The following is a 24,434-nucleotide window of genomic DNA, read 5'->3' on the forward strand; positions in this document are numbered from 1 at the left end:
CCCCTTTTTTGGGATGACATCTCCTTTGTAAATTAAATGCTCAAGTAACTTTTTTGCTAGAATATCTTGACATCAGGGTTCCACCAGAGCACGCTTTAAGCCTACAAATGGTGCTCATGGAAACCCCAGAGAAGGAAAAAAGTCATCCAAGGAGAAACTTGCCTGTATCTTTGAGATGCAAATGTCCTATCTGGTCTTCTCAGGAACACTCATCTCTGTCATCCCTTTTTTTTTTTTTTTTGCATTGAATGTCTCTATTGTTTTCTCTATGTCATTAATTTTCATTCTGATTTTTATTATGTCTTTTCTTCTGCTTGTTTTAGGTTCAGCTTGCTTTTCTTTTTCCAGTGTTTAATAGTGGAAGGTTAAGATATTAATTTTAGATTTCTCTTTTTTAATACAAGCATTCACAGCCATAAATTACTTTCTCAAAACTACTTTACCTGAATTCTATAAGTTTTACTCTTCTGTGTGTTTTTTCATTCAGTTGGAAATAGCACATAAGCTTTTTTATTTAAATTATTTTTTATCGGAGTATAATTGCTTTACAATGTTGTGCTAGTTTCTACTGTACAGCAAAATGAATCAGCCATATATATACATGTAACCCCTCCCATTTGGACTTCCTTCCCATTCAGGTCACCACAATGCATTAAGTAGAGTTCCCTGTGCTATACAGTATGTTCTCATTAGTTATCTATTTTATACATAGTATCAATAGTGTATATGTGTCAATCCCAATCTCCCAATTCCTCCCACCCTCCCCTCCTTTCCCTCTTGGTATCCATCCATTTGTTCTCTACACCTGTGTCTCTATTTCTGCTTTTCTGCCATCCTTTTAAAATGTAAATTTTGAAAAGAGGGTAAAGTAATATAGAAATTGACTTGTCAAGGGTAAATAGAAATCCTAAGTGTCTTTTCTGTAAATATTGAGCCAACTAGACAAGTGAGCTTGATTGTTCCATCTGCCAGAAACCTATTTTAATCCAACCTCTTTTGTAAACTGATGGGTTGTACATTGCTGTACCTGATTCAGGGCTGAAATTTTGAAATGAGAACTATGAGGTCTCTCTGTCTGTTTGTGTGTTTGTATGTGTCTTTGTCTTTGGATAACATTGCTGAGGTTAATCTGTAAATGAGCTCTATTTAATTGGCATGAAGAAAAGTAAGCACTTACGAATCAAACAATTCTAAATACAAGAGAAATTAAGCTAAATGAGTTTTAGGTTCACGTGAACTGGGAAATATTTAGTATTAAATAATACCTGGTATTAATGTTTAAGTTTGTTGATATAATTAATATAGATATGTCTTTAGAGTCATCAACATTAAGTATAATACTTTCACTGCACCTAGGTTTAATAGAAGTTAAATGAAATCTTGTTATACCTGTTGCAAATTTGTCAGCAAGAAAAATAACTTGATATGATGACACTTTAAAGTAAATGTAAATGAGATAAAAGCCTTTAGGTTAACTCTATAAGAATAATTATGTTCTGAAAAATTATCTAAAATAGTCTCTCCAGATTTTGGTAACTATTACTTACTTCTTGGTTTTCACTAGAAATTAAGGTGTTTTTTTTTTTAAATTTATTTATTTAATTATTTTTATTTTTGGCTGTTTTGGGTCTTCGTTTCTGTGTGAGGGCTTTCTCTAGTTGTGGCGAGCGGGGGCCACTCTTCATCGCGGTGCGCGGCCTCTCTTGTTGTGGAGCACAAGCTCCAGATGCGCAGGCTCAGTAGTTGTGGCTCATGGGCTCAGTTCCTCCGTGGCATGTGGGATCTTCCCAGACCAAGGCTCAAACCCGTGTCCCCTACATTGGCAGGCAGATTCTCAACCACTGCACCACCAGGGAAGCCCCAAAATTAAGGTTTTTAAGAGTTGGGGATTCTAATTTAAATATATAATTAAAGCTACTGAAAATAATTTAGAAAAACATTTCATTATGGTAGAATGTGTGTTTTCAGTTAAGAAGGTATGAAGAATGGAATTACATTTTACAGATAAAGTTTTATAAATGGTCAGGATTAACTAAATTTAGATTGAAGTTAGCTAAGTAAATGGATTTTGTTAAGTAAGCTAATACAAGACTGGAATTTGATCTCTCTCTCTGTTAGAAGTGCTCCTTTTTGATAACAGATTGTATGAATTTCTGTGCCCTTAGTTGATCCATATTTGTTTTCTTTTAATCAGTTTGTGACTTTGGTTAAATGAATAAGTATTGTTTCACAGTGACCTATGATCCTGTTGTGTTTTAAAACCTTTTTGATATTTTTAACAAACTTTCCAAATATCAAAATCTGACTAAAGTTTTTTAGCTTCCAGCTGATTCTGGGATACTTTGAAAGAACATCTCTGAGACATCTCAGAGAGGAATGTCAAACTATGTTTATTTGGTATGTTAAATTACTTCAAAAACATTGTCAAGTGATTGGAGATGAACCTTTGGTTATAGAGTAAGGATAAATGTCATTAATATAGATATTCCAAAATTTATATGGAATCCATAACATCTGATATGTCCTAATATGTTATCAATCATAATTCTAGTTATTCTAAAATGTTATATGTAACAGAAATATCCACATTTCCTGCTAATTGCATTGTACTCAAATCTTTAACCAGACTATTTTGTTTTGTCCTGATGCTTTTACAAAATGAAGATTTTCAAGAAGACTCATAAAAAGGAACTTTTTAACAAATATGAGTTTCTGATGGCCTTTAGATAATATCATGGGACTGGGTAACAAATGACAAAACTAGTGGAAAACCTGATTACTTCAACCAGATCAACAGGAATTAATTACATAGGACTGAATGAACTGGTAAATATGATTTATAACTTTATGTCTTTGGGAAATATACTGGATTTAATCTTTGTTTTTCTGAAACAAAACAAAACAAAACCTTTTCTCTTATGCTATGACATACGACAAGTTGATAAAGTACTTCTTTGTAAAAAAAGAGGAAACATTTATCTTTTTCTCTCTACCTGGTTGATCCTGCCAGTAGCATATGCTTGTCTCAAAGATTAAGGCCATGCATGTCTAACTATGCATGACCAGTACAGTGAAACTGTGGATACCTCATTAAATCAGTATGGTTCCTTTGGCTGCACATTATTGCAACTGTATTACAACTAGTTATACTAATCATTGTTTAATTTGTTCTTTGTTTCCAAATTGTTTGTGTTTTGTGTTTCCCTGCTGCACGGTGATTTTGTCAATGTTACTAGGTGCATTAATTTTATCCTGTCTATTTTATAAGATTGTTGTGTCTTACAGTACCTAGTGTGTAACCAGGACTCCAACAAAATATATGATGGCTAACATCTTGAGGAAATAGATCACATTTATAACATAATATAATTGTAATACTGTGATTCTAGGTATAGGAAGAGGCAACAAGGGAAAATATCTCCTGGATCATATTAGATTAGTAAGAGGATCCAGAGAATCTTTAATTATCAATAGGACCTAATCAGAAAATTAGCACCTGTTGTGGCATATTAAGAATTTTCGCCTGATCTGGGATGAGCCTCCAAGCGTTGTGGGACAAAATTTGATCATGAAATGTCTCCCAAATATTGGTGAAATTCCTTAACAAGAGGAGAGGATCTGAGAAATGGAATATTTCCTGCCATATCAGTCATCAGCAATTGCAGCCCCCCAAAGTGAGCCGGTGAACCCTGAGGAAACTCAGGAAGGAGAAGAATACCTGCCATTTAACAGCCATCAGACTGCAATCACTCCCTATGGTGAGCCCTGAGGAAACTCAGGATATGAGAATACAGGATACAGGCCACCAGATAGCTGAGGTGCATATCAAAGGAATGATTTCAGTGAGCCCAGATTCTTGGGAAGATCCCATACACAGAAAAACATTAAATTCCTTAACTTGAGAAGTGGCTCTCAGGCTTGAAGTCCTCAAAATTCCCAGTAACTCTCAAATTTAGGTTGTGAATATTTTTAAAGTCTACAGGTGTTAAGTAAACACTTTTCAAAGAGGAACAAAAGAGGACAAATCTCAAAATTTGGAACACTGGCATTGATGGCAGACAGTCCCAGAAAGATCCATTTAATGAAGCAGTTAAAATGGTTGTCACCCCTTTTTCCACAAGATTGCCAAATGGACATTGACAGTGGGGAATTGTAACAGGAAAGAGCCAATTCTGACTCCATGTTGGATCTGTTTCTTTTCCTTTAACCTTTGCTTTTCGTTGCTTTTGTTATTATAATCACTGTCTATAGCTGTAAGCATACATAATGGCCTGCTATAGGGAACTCTGCCCCTCTGACTGTTAAACTAAAGTGCTTTTGTCCAGCTCACAGAGAGACATTGTGACCCCGCCCACCTGTGAATGGCTACAGAAAAGAAGAAATTAACACATTCCCTCCCTGAGGCAGGCCGTGGGAGGAGATGTTTTGCAAGATAAACGGCCTTTTTACTTTACTTCCTCACCTCCTCCCCCCTCTGTTCTATAAAAGGAACTGGCATCCATACCCTGATAAGGTGATATTTTGTAAGATGGTATTTTGGGGACCCTAGGCTGTTAACCCAAGTTCGTGTGCTTGACTCACAGTGAGGCCAAACAAACTGAAACATCAGACTTTGGGGCAGAGAAAGGTTTATTTCAAGGAGACGAGGTGGCTCATACCCTGAAAAGCCTCGAGCTCCACAAAAGGTTTCAGCAAAGCATGTTTAAAGCCCAGGGGTGTGGGGAGCGTCACAGGGTACGAGATCAGCTTGTGCACAGTTCTCTGATTGGCTGATGGTGAGGCAGCAGGGTGGTGTCACTGCGGTTAACTTTGTCAGTCCTTAGGCTCCAGGAAGCCAGGGGCTATGTGCTCATAGTCATCAAGTAGTTCTTCCTTTTGGTGTGTGCGTCTGTGTGTGGGGGGGAGGGGGGGTTCACATCTGCAAAACAACACAGGAAATTTGCATCAAACATTATCTAGGTACTTCAGAGAGGAGCTAAAGCAGAGGATAGGGAGGAAGGCTTGTCCTGGGAAGGCCGCATAGGGTCCTGTTTGGTTACAATTCCCCCCTTTTCTTTGTCACTGCTCAATCATGAGGAGAACAATTTTTTTTTTAATATCTTTATTGGGGTATAATTGCTTAACAATGTTCTGTTAGTTTCTGCTGTATAGTAAAGTGAAACAGCTATATGTATACATATATCCCCATATCCCCTCCCTCTTGTGTCTCCCTCCCACCCTCCCTATCCCACCCCTCTGGTGGTCACAAAGCACAGAGCTGATCTCCCTGTGCTATGTGGCTGCTTCCCACTAGCTATCTATTTTACATTTGGTAGTGTATATATGTCCATGACACTCTCTCACTTCGTCCCAGCTTACCCTACCTCCTCCCCGTGTCCTCAAGTCCATTCTCTATGTCTTCGTCTTTACTCCTGTCCTGCCCCTAGGTTCTTCAGAACCATTTTTGTTTGTTTGTTTTTTTAGATTCCATATGTATGTGTTAACATACGGTATTCGTTTTTCTCTTTCTGACTTACTTCACTCTATATGACAGACTCTGGGTCATCCACCTCATTGCAAATGACTCAGTTTTGTTTCTTTTTCTGGCTGAGTAACATTTCATTGTATATATGTGCCACATCTTCTTTATCCATTCATCTGTCTACGGACACTTAGGTTGCTTGCATGTCCTGGCTATTGTAAATAAAGCTGCAATGAACATTGTGGTACATGACTCTTTTTGACCTATGGTTTTCTCAGGGTATATGCCCAGTAGTGGGATTGCTGGGTCATATGGTAGTTCTATTTTTAGTTTTTTAAGGAACCTCCATACTGTTCTCCATAGTGGCTGTATCAATTTACATTCCCACTGACAGTGCAAGAGTGTTCCCTTTTCTCCACACCCTCTCCAGCATTTATTGCTTGTAGGTTTTTTTGATGATGGCCATTCTGACTGGTGTGAGGTGATACCTCATTGTCATTCTGATTTGCATTTCTCTAATGATTAGTGATTTTGAGCATGCTTTCACGTGTTTGTTGACAATCTGTATATCTTCTTTGGAGAAATGTCCATTTAGGTCTTCTGCCCATTTTTGGATTGGGTTGTTTGTTTTTTTGATATTGAGCTGCATGAGCAGCTTGTGTATTTTAGAGATTAATCCTTTGTCAGTTACTTCATTTGCAAATATTTTCTCCCATTCTGAGGGTTGTCTTTTCATCTTGTTTATGGTTTCCTCTGCTGTGCAAAAGCTTTTAAGTTTCATTAGGTCCCATTTGTTTATTTTTCTTTTAATTTCCTTTACTCTAAGAAGTGGGTCAAAAACGATCTTGCTGTGATTTATGTCATAGAGTGTTCTGCCTATGTTTTTGTCTAACAGTTTTATAGTGTCTGGCCTTACATTTAGGTCTTTAATACATTTTGAGTTTACTTTTGTGTATGGGGTTAGGAAGTGTTCTGATTTCCTTCTTTTACATGTAGCTGTCCATTTTTCCCAGCACCACTTATTGAAGAGGCTGTCTTTTCTCCATTGTATATTCTTGCCTACTTTATCAAAGATAAGGCGACCATAGGTGTGTGGGTTTGTCTCAGGGCTTTCTATCCTGTTCCACTGATCTATATTTCTGTTTTTGTGCCAGTACCATACTGTCTTGATTACTGTAGCTTTGTAGTATAGTTTGAAGTCCAGGAGCCTGATTCTTCCAGCTCCATTTTTCTTTCTCAAGATTGCTTTGGCTATTCGGGGTCTTTTGTGTTTCCATACAAATTGTAAAATATTTTGTTCTGCCTAGAGAATTTCCTTTAGCGTTTGTTGTAAAGCTGGTTTGGTACTGCTGAATTCTCTTAGCTTTTGCTTGTCTGTAAAGGTTTTAATTTCTCCGTCGAATCTGAATGAGATCCTTGCTGGGTAGGGTAATCTTGGTTGTAGGTTTTTTCCTTTCATCACTTTAAATATGTCCTGCCACTCCCTTCTGGCTTGCAGTGTTTTTGCTGAAAGATCAGCTGTTAACCTTATGGGGATTCCCTTGTATGCTATTTGTTGCTTTTCCCTTGCTGCTTTTAATATTTTTTCTTTGTATTTAATTTTTGATAGTTTGATTCATATGTGTCTTGGCATGTTTCTCCTTTAATTTATCCTGTATGGGACTCTCTGCACTTCCTGGACTTGATTGACTATTTCCTTTCCCATATTAGGGAAGTTTTCAACTGTAATCTCTTCAAATATTTTCTCAGTCCCTTTTTTTTTTCCTCTTCTTCTTCTGGGACCCCTATAGTTTGAATGTTCTTGTGTTTAATGTTGTCCCAGAGGTCTCTGAGGCTGTCCTCAATTCTTTTCATCCTTTTTTCTTCTGCTCTGCGATAGTTATTTCCACTCTTTTATTTTCCAGGTCACTTATCCATTCTTCCACCTCAGTGATTCTTCTGTTGATTCCTTCTAGAGAATTTTTAATTTCATTTATTGTGTTGTTCATCATTGTTTGTTTGCTCTTTAGTTCTTCAGGGTCCTTGTTAAACGTTTCTTGTCGTTTCCCCATTTTATTTCCAAGATTTTGGATCATCTTTACTATCATTACTCTGAATTCCTTTTCAGGTAGACTGCCTATTTCCTCTTCATTTGTTTGGTCTGGTGGGTTTTTACTTTGCTCCTTCATGTGCTGTGTATTTCTCTGTCTTCTCATTTTGCTTAACTTTCTGTGTTTGGGGTCTCCTTTTTGCAGGCTGCAGGTTTGTAGTTCCTGTTGTTTTTGTTTTCTACCCCCAGTAGGTAAGGTTGGTTCAGTGGCTTGTGTAGGCTTCCTGGTGGAGGGGACTGGTTCCTGTGTTCTGGTGGATGAGGCTGGATTTTGTCTTTCTGGTGAGCAGCACCTCGTCTGGTGGTGTGTTTTGGAGTGTCTGTGAATTTCTTATGATTTTAGCCAGCTTCCCTGCTAGTGGGTGGGGTTATGTTCCTGTCTAGCCAGTTGTTTGGCATGGGCTGTCTAGCACTGTAACTTGCCAGTCATTGAGTGGAGCTGGGTCTTAGCGTTGAGATGGAGATCTCTGGGACAGCTTTGGCCAGTTGATATTTTGAGGAGCTGGGAGTTCTCTGGTGGACCAATGTCCTGAAATTGGCTCTCCCACCACAGAGGCTCAGGCCTGACACCTGGCTGGAGCACCAAGACCCAGTCAGCCACACGGCTTAGAAGAAAAGGGAGAAAAAAAAAAAGAAAGAAAGAAAAGAAAAGTAAAATAACATAAAGTTTTTTTTGGGTTTTTTTTTTTTAACTTCTTTATTGAAGTATAATTGCTTTACAATGGTGTGTTAGTTTCTGCTTTAAAACAAAGTGAATCAGTTATACATATACATATGTTCCCAGGTAAAGTTTTTAAAATAAAAAATAAATATTAAAAAAATACATAAAAGAGTAATAAAAAAAAAGAAAAGAAAGAAAGAAAAGAGCTACCAAACCAAAAAACAAATCCACCAATGATAACAAGTGCTAAAAAGTATACTAAAAAACAAAAAAAAAAGGACAGACAGAACCCTAGGACAAATTGTAAAAGCAAATCTATACAGACAAAAATCACACAAAGAAGCAAGCATACACATACACACTCACAAAAAAGAAAAAGGAAAAAGAAAATTTATATATACTAAAAAAAAAGGAAGAGAGCAACCAAATCAATAAATAAGTTGACCAATAATAATAACCTCCAAATGCTAAACTAAAATAAGCAGAAAACCAGAAACAAATTAGATGCAGAAAGCAAACCCCAAGTTTACAGTTGCTCCCAAAGTCCACCACCTCAATTTTGGGATGATTCATTGTCTATTCTGGTGTTCTAGAGATGCAGGGTACATCAAGCTGATTGTGGAGATTTAAACCTCTGTTCCTGAGGCTGCTGGGAGAAATTTCCTTTTCTCTTCTTTGTTTGCACAGCTCCTGGGGTTCAGCTTTGGATTTAGCCCCACCACTGCATGTAGGTCACTTGAGGACATCTGTTCCCCACCCAGACAGGATAGGGTTAATGTAGCAGGTGATTAGGGGGCTCTGGCTCACTCAGGCTGGGGGAAGGGAGGGGTATAGAATGTGGAGCGAGCGTGTGCCGGCAGAGGCCAGCATGACACTGCAACAGCCTGAGGCATGCCATGTGTTCTCCTGGGGAAGTTGTCCCTGGATCATGGGACCCTGGCAGTGGCGGGATGCACAGGCTCCTGGGAGTGGAGGTGTGGATAGTGACCTGTGCTTGCACACAGGCTTCTTGGTTGCTGCAGCAGCAGCCTTAGCGTTTCACGCCTGTCTCTGGTGTCTGCTCTGATAGCTGTGGCTCACACCCATCTCTGGAGCTTGTTTAGGCGCTGCTCTGAATCCCCTCTCCTCACGCACCCCAAAACAATGGTCTCTTGCCTCTTAGGCAGTTCCAGACTTTTTCCTGGACTCCCTCCCTGCTAGCTGTGGTGCACTAGCCCCCTTAGGCTGTCTTCATGCAGCAAACCCCAGTCCTCTCTCTGGGATCTGAACTCTGAAGCCCGAGCCACAGCTCCTAGCCCCCGTCCGCCCCAACGGGTGAGCAGACAAGCCTCTCATGCTGGTGAGTGCTGGCCGGCACTGATCCTCTGTGCAGGAATCTCTCCACTTTGCCCTCTGCACTCCTGTTGCTGCGCTCTCCTCTGCTGCACTCTCCTCCATGGCTCTGAAGCTTCCCCCCGCCCCCCCCACCCCCATCTCCACCAGTGAAGGGGCTTCCTAGTGTGTGGAAACTTTTCCTCCTTCACAGCTCCTTCCCAGATGTGCAGGTCTTATCACTATTCTTTTGTCTCTGTTTTTCCTTTTTTCTTTTGCCCTACCCAGATACGTCAGGAGTTTCTTGCCTTTTGGGAAGTCTGAGGTGTTCTGCCAGCATTCAGTAGGTGTTCTGTAGGAGTTGTTCCACATGTAGATGTATTTTTGATGTATTTAAGAGAAGGGAGGTGATCTCAATGTCTTACTCCTCTGCCATCTTGAAGGTCATCACCCCCTGCTGCAGGAGAACAAACTTTGATCAAGAAAAGGAATAAAGGTTCAGATAGAGAGGTTAATCATAAACTTGACAGAGGGACCCATAGTGTCCCTCTTGGTTACAATTATTCCAGCAGACACTGCTTTGAGAATGGCTGGTGGCTTCTGAGTCTGACACAGCTACTCCGTTTTTACTTCCAAATGCATTTCTCTCCTCAATGGTCGAAGCAGATGTCACCATTAGTGATTTTCATGCTTTTCTAAATATGAGAAGGTGCAAGAATTTGGGCTCATAAAATCTGAAAATATCTAAGGCCTGATCTGCCAGCTTTTTCCAGAGCACAGAGTGCCTCATTCCTGATCTCCACCCTGACGTCTTTTAGGGGGTGTTGAAGGTCAGCAGCTGCAGTGGAGAGGTAGATGGCAAGTGTCAGTTTCCAGCTGGTCCCTTCCTGGTCATAAATTTGATCATCGTTTTGGGGGCTCTTCATGACCATTTTGTCCCACAGTGCTAGGAGTGCTCATTCTCAGGTCTGGCGAAGATTTCACTGGTTGGCCACTCAATGTGCTATCACTGGACTAGGCCTTAGTGCCAAAAGTCTCAGTACCTCCTGTCTTACTAGTCTCTTATGTTCCAGGAAAATATTCCTTCTTGTTGCTTCTTCTCATACCTAGAGTTTCACTATTAAAATCATTGATCTCATATGGAACTATATATTATTTTATCAGAGGCTCAATCACACATTTGTTAATGAAAGAAACAACAAAATAGGCAATATAGGTTATAAGTTGTTGCAAATATCTCCTGGTTTCAGCCAGACTCAGGAAGAGATATGTTAATTTCTTCTTTCCTGCAGCCATTCACAGGTGGGCTGGGTCAAGATGTTCCCAGTGAGCTGAACAAAGTATTCTAGTTTAACATTCAAGCGTGGGGACAGGGTTCCCTGAGATGGGCCATTTATGTATACTTTAAGCTATAACCAAATCATTTAGTGATGAACTTGTAGCAAAAGCAATAGAATACAAAGATTAAAGTAAAAGAAACAGGTCTAATAGGGGTCAGATTTGTTCTTCCCTATTACAATTCCTGACTGTCAATGTCCATTCCACAGTCTTTTGGGGAAAGGCGCAACAACCGCTCTTAGCTACTTCCTGCTGTACGGGGGCAATGAAGGGTGATTGTGGAATGGAATTGATCAGCCTTGGGCAGGGAATATTAAACCTTTTAGCCTTGTTATCTAATTTGTAATTGGACCTACCTATTAATTTTAACTTTCTCACTGTGTCATAACTATACTTAGGGGGAGAGATTTCCTTACATCTGGATAAACACAGATTAAAAGCCAGTAATATTTCAGGCAGTATCAAAAATTACAACCATATTCATCAGTTTACTCAGTCCTATATAATTAATCCTTTTTACTAACAGTTTTATGAAATCAGAGTTTCCATTACACTTTTAAAATATCTTACCTAGTTCACCAGTATGATTTAAAAGTTATCAGAAACCTGTTTTTGTCAAAACACCCTTTTATGGCTTTTCTTGAAGATGTGACAGTTTTGTAAAGCATCAGCTTAGCTGCCTATGAATGATAAAAGTCTTAAAAAGGCAAGGTTAAAGATCTGATTACCATTCTTCCTGTCAAAGATGCTTCTGCAAGCTGTTGTGACATGCAATATTTTAAGATAACTAAAATTATAACATTATACCAGGACATATACAAATTTCAGAAACTTTATATGATTTCTACAATGTCTGTATTAATAACACTTATTCATACTGTATAATCTGAGGAGGCTTATCACTCATTTGACAATGTTTTCTGTGTAATTTAGCATACCAACCAATTCTAGTCAGTTTAATATATATATATATATCTTTTTTTTTTCTTGAGGTGCCTCAGGGACCCTCTGAAGTATCCCAATGCTAGCTGAAGTCAAAGGAACTTTACTTAGGATTTGATAGGAAGGTCGTCAAAATATCAGAAAGTTTAGTTTTTTAAAAAAATTTAGTCAGATAGAATATTTAAGAACAAATTCAGATCAGTTAAATGCAAGATAGTTCACACAATCTGTTGTCAAAAGCAGTATTCTAAGTAAACTTGTTCTCCTAACAAAGAGGAACCAAGTCTGGTCCTGCACCAGTCTACTTTTAATAACAAAATTCATTTTCCCAATTAAGTGTAATCTAATGTCAGCCTGACCAAGCATAAAACTCCTTTTTTACTCAAAATATATATCCCACTTTCCTACTGGATCGTGAAATGTTTTATTATTTTTAGTAGCTTTAATTACATATCTAAATTAGAATCCCCAACTCTTAAAACCTTAATTTCTAGTGAAAACCAAGAGGCAAGTAATAGTTACCAAAATCTGGAGAGACTATTTTAGATAATTTTTCAGAACATAATTATTCCTATAGAGTTAACCTAAAGGCTCTTATCTCGTTTAAATTTACTTTAAGGTTTCATCATATCAAGTTATTTTTCTTGCTGAAAATTTGCAACAGATGTAATAAGATTTCATTTAACTTCTATTAAACCTAGGTGCAGTGAAAGTATTATGCTTACTGTTGATGACTCTAAAGACACATCTATATTAATTATATCAACAAACTTAAACATTAATACCAGGTATTAATTTAATACTAAATATTTCCCAGTTCACGTGAACCTAAAACTCATTTAGCTTAATTTTTCTTGTACTTAGAATTGTTTGATTTGTAAGTGCTAACTTTTCTTTAAGTCAATTAAATAGAGCTCATTTACAGATTTACCTCAGCAATGTTATCCAAGGACAAAGACGCAGACAAGCACACAAACAGAGAGACCTCATAGTTTTCATTTCAAAATTTCAGCCCTGAGTCAGGTACAGCAATGTAAAACCCCTTAGTTTACAAAAGAGGTTGGATTAAAATTAAGTTTCTGGCAGATGGAACAAATCAAGCTCACTTGTCTAGATGGCTAAATATTTGCAGAAAAAACACTTACGATTTCTATTTACCCTTGACAAGTCAATTTCTAAATTACTTTACCCTCCCTTCAAAATTTGCATTTTAAAAGGATGGCAGAGATGAGGGTTCCTGAGAAGACCAAATAGGACATTTGCATCTCAAAGATACAGGTAAGTTTCTCCTTGGATGACTTTGTTTCCCCTTTGTTGGTCTCTGAGGTGTAGAAGCCATTGCCATCATGGGCCTTTTGCATATTTCTCTGGGTGCATTCAGCCTTTTCAACCATATCCCTATTACTGAAAACCAAATAAGCCAATTGAAACAAATCGTTCATTGGAGCCTGAGGACCAGCAGTTGCTTTCTGAATTGTGCGCCTGATGTCTGGGGCAGACTGGGCTATGAAATGCATAGCCAAAAGGGCCTGTCCCTTGGGGGAGGAGGGATCCACGTTTGTATACTTCTTAAAGTGTCCACTAGTCTCCCTTGGATGACTGAAGGATTTTTGTGCTGTCCCTGTTGCACCTCTTTCACCTTTTTATAATTAATAGATTTTACTGTAAGTTTCTTCAGACCCTAATGAAACTTATGAATTAAAGTTTGGCTGAGGGAACATTCCCAGCAGTTTTGAATGTTATTCTTGCACCCCCTTTTTTCTTCAGTTCCAAGCAACACAGATTGATTAGATCAGCTCCAGAGAGCCCAGGTAGATCATTTATATCTCAAAGGCACAGGAAGAGAAATGCAAATTCCTCTTCTAACTACTTATACAAAACCCAGCCATCTCAGGCTATTTTCAGGGAACTTTCCTTTTTCTCAGTTCCCAAATATCCACCTCAGTTTAAACAAACAAATACATACATATCCTCCACTCACATTCGCATGCCCCTTTTCCAGCAAAACCAGGAAGAGAAAAAGGGATTCGGACCCAGGTACCAAGACACCCATTCACATACACACACATACCCCCAAGATAAAAGCAATTGCAAAAGACCCACTTTGACATAGTAGCCAAGCCATTAGGGGCCTTTGCCGTCCAGATCTCAGGGAATATTGAAGCATTTTCTTTCATTTAGGGAACATAGCTAAAGATCTCTTAGTTTTGTAAAAGCACCCCAGGGGACGATAAGATGGAACAGAGCTCTCATCATCCATACTTAATTATTCACGGCCGGTGTTATCAAATATCGAGCAAACAGCAATTCACATCGGTCTCTCAGGGTCACAGTTCCCTAGCCCCTAAAAGGAAGAAAGTTCTAACCAACGCTCTGCCACAGGCAAAACCAACGCAATAGGGAAGGATATCCTGGTGTCGTCACACACAAGCCCCGTTATTCACCAAAGACATCTCAACTAGCCAATGCAAGTACTAACACACATACAAACAACAAACACATGGTCCCACAAACAAAGAATCAGATGAGGCATAGCCCAGCAATTCCACCTCCATTCCCAGACAGAGGCTCCAGAGTGGCCTGGCTCCCGAAAAAGAATGCACCACGAGTGGCTCACCCCAAAATGGTACACACAAAAACACAAACAACAACTAACTTACAGTCACACAGACAGAAAATCAGAAGAGGTGTAGTCTAGAATTCTCCTTTCACTCTCCAGTGGAGGCCAAGACGGGCTCTCGTAAATGAACCGGTTTCCAAATCGGGTAGAGTCCAACAACAATTCCCATCTCCAACAAGGTACCCCAACCAAACAAATTGGCTTGTCCCGTAAAGGAAAAGCCAGTCTGAGGAGGGAATATGTTCCTGGTGTGCACACTGGAGCGACTTACCCCTCGGGTGGCTCACTTCCCGCAAGGGAAGCAGCCCAAATGGAGTGGAGAGAATTACAAGCCTGCACAAGCTGAACTGACTCACCCAATGACGCCAAATGTGGACTGCAGCTCCAGACATTTCTCGGCTCCAAACAGCCTCATGCCATGGGTGACCAGCGCCTGTCAGGGACAGTCCCTCCAAGATCCCAGGAGCAAAATGGACTCCAACAGTTGTTGGGGGCTCAGGGAAGGTGATGCCCCAGGCTGGGGTTGACCGGCCATGGACACGAACTCCTGGCTGACTGGCCAAAATTTTTAATGCACATTCATGTGCCCAACACACAGTGAGGCCAAACAAACTGAAACACCAGAGTTTGGAGCAGAGAAAGGTTTATTGCAAGGCCATGCAAGGAGACGAGATGGCTCACGCCCTGAAAAGCCTTGAGCTCCCCAAAAGCTTTAGGCAAAGCATTTTTAAAGGCCAGGAGAAGGGGTAGGGGGCGTCGCAGGGTACGTGATCAGCTTGTTCACGATTCTCTGATTGGCTGTTGGTGAGGCAGCAGCGTGGTGTCACAGGGGTTAACCTTGTCAGTCCTTAGGCACCAGGAGGCCTGGGGCTATGTGCTCATAGTCATCAAGTAGTTCTTCCATTTGGTGTGTGTGTGGAGGTGGGGGGGGGTTCATATCTGCAAAACACCTCAGGAAATTTGCATCAAATACTATTATCTAGGTACTTCAGAGAGGAGCTAAAGCAGAGGATATGGGGGAAGGCCTGTCCCGGGAAGGCCACATAGGGTCTTGCTCAGTTATAGTCCGCCATCTTCTTGGTCTGCCGGCTTTCAGAATAAAGTTGCTATTCCTTGCCTCAACACCTCATCTCCCTAGTTTGGACTCAGTAACATATTGTTGACTTAAAAAATATTCACAACCTAAAAGTTGAGAGTTATGTTTTATTCGGTGGGAATTTTTAGGACTTCAAGCCTGGGAGGCAGCATTTCAAGTAACCCTGAGAAAACTGCTCTGAGGAGGCCAGGGGGGGAGCCAGGATGTATAGGAGTTTTGCAACAAAAGGCAGGTAGTAGGAACATCAAAAGATTACTGTTAATTAAAGAAAACCATACACCTTTCTGTGTATGGGAAGGTGCAAGAATCTGGGCTCACTGAAATTATTCCTTTGATATGCACCTCAGCTATCTGGGGCCCTGTGCTTTATATCCCGAGTTCCCTCAGGGCTCACATTGGAGGGCTGCAATTGCTGATGACTGTGACATCCTTTGTTTACTGATATGGCAGGAAATATTCCATTTCTCAATATCTTCCTGTATCATGAATGCCATGAGTTGGAAAATAATTTATTTACTTTATTTGCTTGTGCATAGAATTTATAGTTGCTCTGTTGGAACTGTTCATCTTCAATATCTAATTTTAGAAAGCAAACCTCATGTATGATCTAGACAAAAGTAATCCAGCTATTGAAAGATTCAACTATTACTTAATCCAACTTAAAATAGCACTGATGCTCATGGTCCCTTTTCTTGTTTATCTTGAGGACAAAACTGATAGCTCAAGTAATTGAACTTAGAAATCGTTAAGAATGCTCAAAGAGCAGAGTTGGAGAATTGTAGCTCTGGTATTTTTGTTTGTTTTGTTCTCATGGTGAATAACTCCATTTTGCATTGTTAAAAGGAGTCTTTCATTTCTTAATGTTACTTGTTATTCTTTCATCCAAATAATATACCTTAGCAGACCAATGTTTTCTTGATTTTTATTTTTTTAGGCTTCACAGCATGTGGGATCTTAGTTCCCCAACCAGGGATCTAACCCCCACCCCTTGCAGTGGAAGCTCAGAGCCTTAACCACTGGACCACCAGGGAAGTCCTGACCAATGTGTTCTTTAATTGCTAATTGAAAACAAAGAAAACCAGTCATTGACATGACTTCTGGCAGTCACTTATTAGTATTCTAGTATTATGAGGAAACTAATGCTAATTCTTTTTTAAAAGACAGCACATTTCCCCCTTCATTTTTCTTGTTAGAGAAATCTCTAAGAGATGAGAGAGACTTAGCTTTCCTAGTGTCATCAGGACCATTGTATAAATGCTAATAACTCCAATTTTAGCCTGTATGCCAATGACTTTCAAAACTATATGCCCAGCTCAAGCTTTTTTCCTAGACCCCATACCCAATAATCTGATTGATAGAGGAGTCATCTAAATGTCTCACATAAAAATCAACTCATTGAACATATCCAACTCAACTGAACTCCTGATCTAACCGCTACAAACCTGCTACTGTTCTGTGTCACTTTTTTAGGAAAAGGTAGCATTCTCCTGGTTGACCAGTTCAGAAACTTGGAATTAATTCAAGATCACTGCATTTCAAACTTTTGGTCTCAGGATTCTTTTACACTCTTAAAGATTATTAATGACCCTGTGGGCAGTGGGGAATAATTTTTCCTCTATCCTTCTGGATTCTTGGTTGATACCGCCCTGTAATAAAAAGACAGATTAACAGCAGAAAAATAAATTTAAAAGCATACTCATGGGAGTCCCACAAAGCTATGAGACCAAAGGCAGTCAGGCAATTGAGTCTTATATACCATCCTGAGTAAGGAGAAGTGGGTAGTGGTCTGGGGCTTCAAAGGAGAGGAAGGCAATTCACAGGAAGTTGAGAAGAGCAAATGTTTGGTAAATAAATATTTGCCCTACCATGTAGATAACTTTCTCAGATATAAAAAGTTATCTCTTGTAATAGCTCTTTTCCTGGTACAAGCTCCCTTTTCTGATTTCTTTTAGGCAGTTAAGGGGGAGGTAAAAACTTTTCTTGACTCTGATGGGTCTTGATTGCCTTCAGCTCCACATGGTAAAGTGGCATATTTGGAGTGTTACATTCTGCTAAAATTCAATCCCAAACAGATTTTATTTCAGTGGTTCATATGTGTTGATATTTACATATTAAAAATTAAAGCAGAAATTTCAAAACTATTTTTCCAAAAATAACAATAAACATGTTAAATAACCTATTTTTAAAGGTTTTATCATAATTTTATTATTTTTCTTTTTTCTTATTTTAATTGAAACATAATTGATTTACAATATTATATTAGTTTCAGGTGTACAACATAGTGATTCAATATGTTTATAGATTGTACTCCATTTAGAGTTATTACAAAATAATGACTATTTTCCCTGTGCTGTACAATATATCCTTGTTGCTTATTTATTTTATACCTGGTAGTTTGTATCTCTTAATCCCATACTTCTCTCTAGCCCCTTCCCCCTTCCCTCTCCATACTAGTAACCACTAATTTGTTCTCATATAAGTGATAACATAGAGTATTTGTGTTTCTCTGTCTGACCTACTTTACCCTAGACCCTGCCATGAAACCAATATCCTAATCTTCTATATTTGAAAAATCTTTCCTGTCTGTCTGTCTTCTGCATCCTTATTAACACTGCTTTCATTTAGACCCTAATCATCTCTCATCTGGATTCTCAAAATACCTTCCGATCTGGTCTCTGTATTTAACCCATCTCTTGCAATTTGTTTTCTATTCTGTCCTTAGAATGATTTTTCTAACATGCAAATCTGAACTTACCATTCTCCAGTTCAAATTATTGAATTGTTCTTTATCACTCATAAGATCAAGTGTAATTGTCTTTAGGTAGGCTATAAGACCACCCACATTCAGGCCTCTTCCTGCCTCTCCAATAATTTGTGGTGTAGTCATATTGAATATGAACAAAAAGTTATTTCTTGTTTACCAGATACCTTGTAATGCTTTTGTACCTTTGTGTTATGTTCCTTCTATCCACAATACCCTTTTTGTCCCTTATCTACCTGTGAAACCCTACTCATCTGTCAAGGTTCAAAGGAGGTATAATTACCTAACAACGTACTCCCTTCCCATCTCCATGCCAGAATTGGGTAGTTTTTGATATCTCCAGCTGAATAGGACCAAAGGAGCCATGTATTAACACTTCACAAAATGCTCATCAAATAAGACACACTCAATGAACATTTAATTTTCTTTCTGTAGTGTGGAAATCCCTGCTTCTTTTTGTTCCCTTACTAGAAACACTAAATGCTTCATTCACACAGTTATCTAAGGTAAATTTTAGGGGGAGGAGGGAAAAGGTTAATGTAATATAGTATTTTGTAAATGTTGTCTTAATACAGTTTTGAAGTCATGCCTAAAATCTCTCAGTTGCCTTTTGCAGGCAGTTTACTAAGCTCCCACACCAACAGGGACAGCACTTAGGCCCATGAACCTGTAAAATTTTTCAGGTAACCCAATCCACAGGGAACTTGGGAAACCTAGCTCACCCCATCCCCCCTTGCCATACATATGTTGCCCCTTGTTCCCTGTCCCCTGTCTCTGGGTGCAACTCCCTGTGTGGCAGCCTTGTCTAGTTTGCAACTGTAAGTAACAAAGAGTTCTGCCTTTCAGCTATCTAAGGTTAATTTGTTCTATCCCACCATCAAGAACCTTTAAATTTTATAAAATAGTAATGTAATCTGTAGTCTAAATTCTTAGAATAATCTTGTTGAAGAACTTCCAAACATAACTTGAGTTACATGTTCACAGAGTTAGCAAAGAAATGCTACTTCCTTTAGCAAATGGTGATAAAGAGAACTCAGAATGATATTTTAAGTGGAAAGCACTATTTCTTTAAGAGCTCACTCAGAAATTTTCAAAATGATTTAAACATTTATTGCATTCATTATTTGATGAATCCAATGGTACACTTAATTCCTACCTTTTATGCAATCTGTAATGAGGCTGAATAGCTCAAATTCTCTTATTTGCAAAGCTATGAAGTATTTAAACTATGTCTATAACCATAAATGAGTTTGAATATTGCCAGTAAAGTTAATCAAAACATTTTTATGTAAAAAATAAAATCACTTGGGGAAGAGGTATGCTGGTAACTAAGTCAAAATACTTTAAACCTTGGCAATCTGCATTAGTACAGAATTTCACCCTCTTTTGTTAACAAATAATAATTCAAGTAGTGCAGTGAAATACATGGTCTATTAAAGAGTGCTCATTTCCCACCTGCTTAAAAATCATTTTTGATGATTGCAAATGCAGATTACTGGGCCCTCCTATAGGTGAGATTCAGGAATTTGCATTTTTAACAAGGCTTCAAATTGATTTTTTTTGTACTCTAAAGTTTGTGTGTATTTCTAAAAAAAAGCTGGAGGGGGATACTTCGTGTGACAGACATCCTTGTGAATGCACCCTTTCATGAATTCCCAAATTCCCAATTAAACTTACAGATTCTCTTAGTCCCTGCCTTCTCCCTCAGCCATCCTAAGGATATCAGAAGTACAGATTTGACCTGTGAAATCATCTTGCTGGCAGCCCAGCACAAGGTTATCCTAAAAGGATAAATATAATGAAGTGAAATAATAAATACAACTCCAATTATTGAATGTGTACTCAACGGTACAGGTTAAGTGTTTTTCATATATCATCTTATTCTTAAAACTAGGAAGTGTTATAGACAATATTCCAATTTAGTATTTGAAGAAACTAAGGTTCATAGGGGTTAGGTAACATACTGAGAGTCACACAATTAGATATTGGTGGAGCCTGGATTAGAACACAGGGTTTTGCTCCGAACTCCCATTCTTTCTCCACGCTATCTCTGATCATAAAAAAAATTAAATCAATAATTAGGGGTAAAAAAGATAAAAGAAAAAATGTCCCCATGTCACCAAATCCTCAATTTCTTTCATGATACAGTAGTGACTGGTTGTACATGGCTATTCCAATGTAATTAATTTAATATTTTAATTTAAAATTAATTAAAATTGAATAAAAATCCAGTTGCCTGATCACACTAAACTTCAAGTGGTCAATAGCTACAGTGGCTAGTGGCTACTATATTGGATAGTGCAGATATAGAACATTCCTATTTGGCATCACTGCCTGAATGTATAGGTAAAAGGAAATTTTATATTTGAGGTGTTTGTTAGTACTTTTGATAAATATTTTTGACTTATTTTGATAAATTTTTTTTAATGTTAAGTCATTAATATTTTCATATTTTTACTTAAAATTATAATCCCTCTCTGCCATTAAAAAGAGTAGATTATAGTGTTTTTTAAAGGTTTTAAGTAATCTGCTTATTTCACTGGTTAGACGTCCCTGAATGTACAAGTTCTAAAGGGAAAATTGGATCTTTTTCAGCACACAAAAGTATTTTCATAAAATTAATTTTTACCTTTACAATCAGATAGATCCAAGCAGTTAAGACTGTTGGGGTGCAATTCTCCATGGTGTTTCTACACATCTTGCGACAGTATTTGTCCTAGACTATCCTTTCAAGGACATTTGTATAGCAAACAGCCTTGGAAGACAGAGGGCCCTCCAGGGTGAAGGATGGATTTGTTTCCTCAGCAGGTTAATAAAGATTGCATTTGCTTCTGAGGCAAAAGTTGGTCAGGTTTGGTAGAATTTCCCTTTCTAAGACTGGGGGTTTCCTTAGCTTGGGGTAACTTGGCTGTTATAGAAACCCACTGTATGTGCAGCACCCTCCTGGTTGAGTTGAGTGTTGGAGGGCAAGGGGAACTGATGTCAGTGAAGCTCATGCTGCCTGCTGGGCCCTGACTAAGTCCTGTCTCTAACCCAAGAGTCTGTGTCATTCTGCCAGCCTCCATTGGCTCACATGTAGGCTTGCAAGCTGGGTAAAATCTTAGACCATACACAGTTCTTGAGAAAGCATAAGACAAATGAGTGCTAATAGGTATGTCCTGAGAAGCAGCCTACAATCCAGAGTGGGAGAGAGGCAGAGTGACAACAAAGATAGGGATTGAAGGAGTGGGAGGTGGAGAAGACTGGGAATAAAACTCATCATTTTATTTTGTAACAACTCCAAATCCATTTAATTTTGCTGGTTAAATATGGACCTCAAGATAGAGGATGTTACTGAACCAAACTTGGGGCTGTTCTACTGCTTGCAGTAAAGCCAGTCTACTGACACCAGGTTGCAGAGAAGGAAAGTGCAGCCTTTATTTTAAGGCTCCAGACAAGGAGTCTAGGGTAGCTAATGCTCAAAAAACCTGATCTCCCCAGTAGGTTTCAGGAAAGCATTTTTAAAAGCAAGATGAAGGAGGGGAGTCGCAGGATGTATGATCAGCGCACAATTAACAAAATTACACAGGCCATTTTTTTTCAAAGCTGGATATATTTTATTTATAAATAACATTTAGATACAGAGGTTAATCAGATAGTCTCCAAGATACCCAACGTACTAGCACAGACACACCAGAGAGGAAAGAGAACGTGCTTATGTGTTTCTGACATATGGCAGCAAAATCCAAGGCTGGTTATATCCAGACATCTCAGTAAACAGAGTGCCAGATCACTTGCAAACTACAAGCATTGGGTTTATTTTGTTATTTGTTAATTAGGATGTATGATCAGCGCACAATTGGATGTATGATCAGCGCACAATTTTTTTTTTTTTTTTAGGTCCCTGTTAAAATTTTATTAAATTTAAATCTGGATCTTCTGGATGGATACCATGATAAATGCACACTCTCTTAGAGGTGTAATTCCTAAGTATGTTAGAGGGAAACTATATTTTAACATTGTTAAATCTGAGGGAAGTACATTTATTTTGGAAGACATATCAAACAAACTTCTAGGACTTTTCATATCAGCTACACATGTAAAGTTTATAAGTCATCACTCAGGTCTCTAGAAGAAGAAAATGAACAAAATTAAAAAGATCATCTTTTCTTGGACGCATTAGAGAACTGAGGTCTAAGCGCAAACAGATTCATCAAATTCTGGAGGGACAGATGTGTACAGAGTCACAGATGAGACTTGCCAACCTGAAGCACAAGCTTCTGGAGCCATCACAGGGTAGCTCAGATTAAATGGTAATTTTGCCAAATTCTTGGAGGTGGAGTGTGGACTTTGAGAAGGAAAACATCCTGGTAACTAAAGTCAGGTGTCCACACATCTCCATAGGTTGTGTCTCCAGGAACCCTACCAGGTTTTCACAGTGAAAACCAAGAAACTTCCCACTGTGGCTCTGTCAAGAGTGAGGAAGAGATTTGTTGATGGTGAGGTAACAGGGTGGTGTCACAGAGGTTAACATCAATCCTCAGGCTCCATTAGGTCTGCGTCTACATGCTCATGGTCAGCAAGTAGTTAACTTCTTCCATTTGGTGGGGGTTTAGCACCTGTAAAACAACTCAGTGTCTGCCTCAGATACTGTTATCTATGTATTCCAGGGAGGAACTAAGGATTCCATGACTGTCATGGCTGATTTACTGTTTAAATTGTTACCAGTTCACCTGGCCCAACTGCTACTTTTGTCACTACATGGTCACATCCTTTCAATCATTAATTCTTGAGTCAGGCTTTTGTGACTCAGGGGAGTCCTGAGAAACTATGGCTTTTCTGTAGACAAGAGGCAGGCAGAGGACCTGGGGGGAGGGTCTTGCCCAGTTACAAGGATATTGGTTAATACTAATCTTGGTCAAAATCAACACCCAAAGTTTCTTCAGAATAAAGTGGATACCTGACTAGCTTTGTAATCTTCATTGTTTTTCCTCACCATTGTCAGTTCTAAAAGACTCACATTAAAAATTATCTCTCTGGTTGGTGGAACTGCTCTCCTTATCCTAAAGCCACCACCCCCTTGTTCTTGCTTTCCTAATGCTAAATCAATAAAGAAATCTTTTAGTTAAAACTGGATTAAAACTGGTCTCACACTCACCCAAACCCCCAACCTTACCCCCATTCACTAATCCCTCCTCCACCCTTGCCTCCACCTGCAGACTTGCTCCACCGCCTCCACACACCCTGATATATAGGAGGTGTTACCACATATGCCCAGAGGATGGGGAGCCCTCCTTTCATAGAAAGCCAACAAAAGGTAACCAATTAAACTGCCAGCTTTAATAAGGCAATGGGATTATCATTTATTTTTAAATTGCATGTCGTATTTCTTAGTCCATTCCCGAGCAATTCTGTCATACCTCCTCCTATCCTTTGTGTAGATCTTAGCAATTTCCGGAACCAAAGGATCATCTGCGTTGGGGGCGCACAACAGGGAGTAAATGGATAACAATACTTTGGAAATTGTCAGTGCTGGCGACCACTCAGATCTAAGAATGTCCAGGCAGATGTTTCCGTTTCTGTTAATGTTTGGATGGTAAATTCGGGTGGTGAATGCGATTTTGGGTGGTTTGAATGGGTAATCGGAGGGAAATTGGACCTTTAGGAAGAAGACTCCTCCCTGGTAGGTGTTGTCATTGGGCCCCATTATGGTCGCTTGCCAGTGGAACATATCATCCCCCACTACCCCTGCTGAGCTCTGGGCGGGGGGTGGGGGTGGTGGGGGTGGGGTCGCGGGACACAGGTCGAGGAGCTCCTTGTGGATGCGCTTTAAGGCCATCATCTGTGACATGTGGCCAATCCTTGGCGCTGGGCCTGGCGACAGGTAGAAGGCGACGGCGGTGATCACGGGGTGGGAGGAACGGTGACAGACGCGCAGGTAGATGGGTGGACTGAAGGCCGGCTGCGGGGTCGAGGGGGGCGTCGTGGGAGGTGGATGGTGGCAGAGAGTGGGAGAGTGGGACTGAGGAGGGAGTCGGGCGCTGGACCACACTTGATGCGCTACTGGATGCTAGTAGCTCGTGGCCACCGCTTCCTCCTCGGCCCTGTCCTGAGCTGGAGGGCACGTAGCCCGGAGGCCGCGCCGCCCTAAGACACGGCCGCCCGGAGACACCGCC

General features: G+C 39.5%; 1 long non-coding RNA gene and 1 pseudogene across 2 annotated transcripts in view; one reads left to right on the top strand and one right to left on the bottom strand.

The window, feature by feature from the left end:
• The window catches only part of LOC309653125, a 701,885-nt gene that overhangs the window by 547,595 nt on the left and 129,856 nt on the right, over positions 1 to 24,434 (top strand). The gene's annotated exons all lie outside the window — the stretch shown is intronic.
• Positions 14,891 to 24,097, bottom strand: LOC309653101 (ubiquitin-conjugating enzyme E2 D2 pseudogene; annotated as a pseudogene). Its single transcript has one exon. The product of its transcript is annotated as a ubiquitin-conjugating enzyme E2 D2 pseudogene (transcript).

The sequence above is a fragment of the Balaenoptera physalus genome (assembly GCF_965194825.1).
Source record: "Balaenoptera physalus genome assembly, chromosome: X".
NCBI classification, from domain to species: domain Eukaryota; kingdom Metazoa; phylum Chordata; class Mammalia; order Artiodactyla; family Balaenopteridae; genus Balaenoptera; species Balaenoptera physalus.